This window comes from Drosophila ananassae, assembly GCF_017639315.1.
Source record: "Drosophila ananassae strain 14024-0371.13 chromosome XL unlocalized genomic scaffold, ASM1763931v2 tig00000124, whole genome shotgun sequence".
Classification (NCBI taxonomy): domain Eukaryota; kingdom Metazoa; phylum Arthropoda; class Insecta; order Diptera; family Drosophilidae; genus Drosophila; species Drosophila ananassae.
The window spans coordinates 134534-138982 of NW_025319111.1; the positions used below are offsets into that span (position 1 = coordinate 134534).

General features: G+C 35.4%; 1 long non-coding RNA gene across 1 annotated transcript; it reads left to right on the plus strand.

Annotated features, from left to right (window-relative positions):
• LOC116655471 lies at nucleotides 1-987 on the plus strand. Its single transcript, XR_004310552.2, has 2 exons — nucleotides 1-620; nucleotides 699-987. It is a non-coding gene; the product is annotated as an uncharacterized LOC116655471 (long non-coding RNA).
• Nucleotides 988-4449: the final 3462 nt, after the last annotated feature.

The window sequence follows — 4449 nt, forward strand, 5'->3', positions numbered from 1 at the left end:
TTCTCAAATTTTGCGGGAAATTTTCTCACTTTGATTAATTACAATTTACGATGCCGAGGAGAAGACGGCCTGACTTAGGTCGTCGTAGTCAATTAAATGTGCGAAGAGCTACCTCAAGTGCTAACCGCACAGATCAAGAAAATAGTCGTATTGCTATGTCAGAATTGCGTTCTTTAGTGAGTGGCAATGTAGGAGATAGGCTTAGAATGCAACGAGTTCGTGCACATTAAACACATCAACAGCAAGCTAGACATAATGAAACTAAGCGAATCCGCAGACGCAGTGCTCCTGTGATTCTTGAACGAGCTGCATTCCACTATGATCCGGCAATTGATTATTGTGCCGACAAATCAGTAAAAATTGGGGATATGAAAACAATTTGTAAATATTGTAAGGCGTTAAAGTACACTGGTAAATCTACTGGATTATGTTGCGCTGAAGGCAAAGTAAAATTGCCACAATGGGTCCCACCACCAGATCCTTTACGCTCCTTAGTTTCTGGGATTGGAAATGATTCGAAGCACTTCTTGACCAACATTCAGAAATATAACAACTGTGTTCAGATGCCATCATTTGGTGCTACACATATTATACAAGCCAATTTCATGCCCACTTTTAAGGTATTATATAAAAATATTCAAGTTTGTATTCAAATATATATAGGAAATAATTAATGGCCAAATTTTGAAAAATCACAGATACAAGGACAATTTTATCACTTACTGGGAACTCTGATACCACTACCTGATGCAGATAATCAATTTTTACAAATTTATTTTATGGGCAATTCAGATGCGGAAATTAATATTCGTTGTGCTCACAAACCAACAGTAAAGAGAACCATTGTCCAACAATTACAAATGTTTCTTCATCAGAATAACAATTTAGTAAACATGATCAAAATAGCATTGGATCGGATGCCATCTGATAGCCATAATACTGGAAGACTGGCTGTGAAAAGACTGATGAATAACGTCATTGAGACAACAATCATAAAAGGAAAATACAAAGGAGAGGATGTCTTGATCCCGCGGATACCAATGATTCCAACGGACACACCATTCGATTTTAAACGCTTACAATTTCCAGTACGTCTGGATTTTGCGATGACTATAAATAAATCGGAAGGACAATCGTTAGAAGTTTGTGGAATCAACTTGGAGTTTCCCTATTTCGCGCATGGACAATTAGACGTCGCGTGTTCGGGCGTCGGAAAACCGTCTTTATTTACGCACCACAAAATAAAACAAAAAATATAGTTTATGAGAAAGCTTTTAATTAATTAACACACTGTATTTTAACAGTGTGTGTCTGTGAATATCAAATTTAAATTTTATAAAAAGCCAGTATTTCAGGAAAACTCTTTATAAGTAAGCAACATGATGTATCGAAAATAATTATAAAACTTTATGGTTTTATTCAATAAATGAAGTTGAATAAAATAAGAGGGTACTCTTTAATTTTTGGGATTGAAAATGATTAAAATGATACCTCCGCGACCCTTAATTTTAGCTATCTTCAGTTCTTACTGTATCAGATAATTTTTTTAAGTTTGAAAACTTTTAAGTTTTGTCACAAAAGAAGATTCTGAACGCAACAAAAAAAAAACAACAGCTGGCAGTACGAAGTCTGCCGGGTCAGCTAGTATGTTATATAAATAAAACAAATAATTAGCAATTAATTAAAATTGCGACTGCAATTTGAGATTTAAACTATCTGTTGAGCTATCAGCGTTTTGATAGCGGCCGAATTAATAGACCAGGTTCAATTTTACAATTAAATTTATTATGGGTCAATTTACCCCAAAACAAATTCCGCGGCCAGTCCAAAACAATGCCGAATTACAAGTCCATAAAACCTAAGAGCTTGCGCAGAAGCTCCACCAAAGCTCCCAAGGTGCATGCGCTACAAAAGAACAACAAAGCGAATGCGAATCTGGGAGAAACAAAGAATATGGTACAGCTGATAACGGGCAATTAGTGGACCGCTGCGGCTAGTTACACTGAGAGAATTAAATAGAAATAATTATGTTATTTGATGCTGGCACAAGTCCCAACACTATCCTATCTCTCAAGTTGGATCGAACTGCACATGGTGTGAGAATTTTATTATAATCGGTTAAGTGGTTTAGGAGTCCATTGAGGACAGACATTGTGACACGAGATTTATATATATTAAGATTGTTTCAAATTTTCTTTATATTATTTCATTGTCGTTAATTTTTTTTTATAATATTTTATTATATTTTGCATCAATAATATTTTTTGTTGGTGTGCGTTGTTCCCTTTTTTTTTAAATTTTGTCCAACTTGTTTGCTTGGCTCATATATCTTTTTTTTCAAACATTTATTGTGAATTTTCTATAATTTATAAAAGAGTTTGGCACACATTATGACAACAATTATTAATAGCATATTATTTACAAATTCCAAATTAATGTTATTTGGCTGAAGTTTATTTATTACGTTAGCAGTGTCCACTGACTTAACTTCTTTGTTCTATATAACGGACAGAAACGGACAAAGCGTTATGCATGCACATATGTATATATAATATGAACCATGCTGACTTGGATCTAAATGGTGTATTAGAGGCGTATTATATTACGTAAGCACTTGAAATGTGTTTGGGCTTTTTGCACTCTGTCGCTGAGTACATTGTTATTGGTATAACAACGAAGTTGTTGCACGTTGTGATACGTGCAAGGGAGAAATTGCACAAGAGGTATCACAGGTAAGAACCGTAACATAATACGGCACTTTGGCACCTATAATGACAGGTAGCAGCTTATTTGTGGTTTGAATTTTGATGGCAAATATTTATAACCCCGAAATTGGACAACAGGTAGATTAGGTAGATATAAAACATGAATTTTGTTGCCTTTTTAATAAGGGATGAAATTGCGTAACCCTAAGGTTAAGGTGCAATGTTTTATTATTTTGGATATTACCTAACTTGGCTATGTCGGGTCAGGCAACAGCCACTGCATAAATTTAATATAAATGTAAAATATATATAAATGTAATAATTATAGCTTAGTATATAATCATTTTTCTCATATCTTTTGTTAGTCCCAAGCCGACTCTTCTCGGTCGCTCGGCTTTATTGTATTGTTGTTATTAAGTTAACGAGCTTCCGTTCACTTATACTCTTTATCTAAGTGCATACGCATCATAAATCGGAGCTTTCTGTCTCGATTTCATATGCGAATAAATAAACATTTTTATAACGTGCTGAAACAAATAATTATTTTGTTTTTATTTTGGATAAAAGTCATTGAAAAATCTCAATGACCAAACACTGGTGACCCCGACGCGATTTTTTTAATATAAATTTTTTTTAAATATAAATTATTAAATATAAATAAAACAATTCCGCGAGCATAAAACAGTGCGAACATACCCGTTTTAGTTTTGCGGTGTATTAACATACGTATGTGCATTTTAAACATAAACGGCATACAGTGCATCAGTGGAACAATTATTTTGTATTTATACCTAAATTATTTTAAACAAGAAAGGATGGCTAACTTCGGGCGGAGCCGAAGTTTATATACCCTTTCCGATCAGTCGCAGTCCGCTAGGTGGCGCCACGGAACTTATATTATTAGATATGAATTGCATATTGAATAATTTTTCCCAAAATAGAATTTGTACCAAATCCCATCTTTCTAACTTAAAAAACACCAAAGTTATGGCATTTCCGATCAATCAGTTATATGGCAGCTATAGGATATAGTCGACCGATCCCGGCCGTTCCGACTTATATACTGCCTGCAAAGGAAAGAAGGGTGTGTGCAAAGTTTCAACTCGGTAACTCTAAAACTGAGAGACTAGTTTGCGTAGAAACGGACAGACGGACAGATGGACATGCTCATATTGACTCAGGAGGTGATCCTGATCAAGAATATATATACTTTATAGGGTCGGAGATGTCTCCTTCACTGCGTTGCACACTTTTGACCAAAATTATAATACTCTCTGCAAGGGTATAAATATAAATAAATACAATACATACAATTATTATCCGGTCCGCCAACATACATACATACGTTCCACTTGCAAGTGCATTCAACTCACACAAGCGTTCATATATATATACAATCCACAACTCAGTGTACGGTTCTGAGCGCACAGTGGGATAAATCGTGTTCGCTGCGCTCAAATATAATTAAATATAAATAAATAAACAAGAACTATAATTTTGGCGCCAAAATTAATTTGTGCGTGTTTTTACTTAAATTGAGCGTATTTCAATTATAGGGGCGATGAACTCAAGCGGCGCCGTCACAGTTGAACCCACTCCATCCCTGAGAGCGATTTTAAAATGCAAAGCAAAGGATATCCTCCAGGATTTGAAGAGGATCCAAGGCGCCCTGCAGCCAATGTCCAAGGTGGAGGATGCTATGCTCCATGTGCGTCACGGCCAGTTGGTCGCCATGTACGAGGAT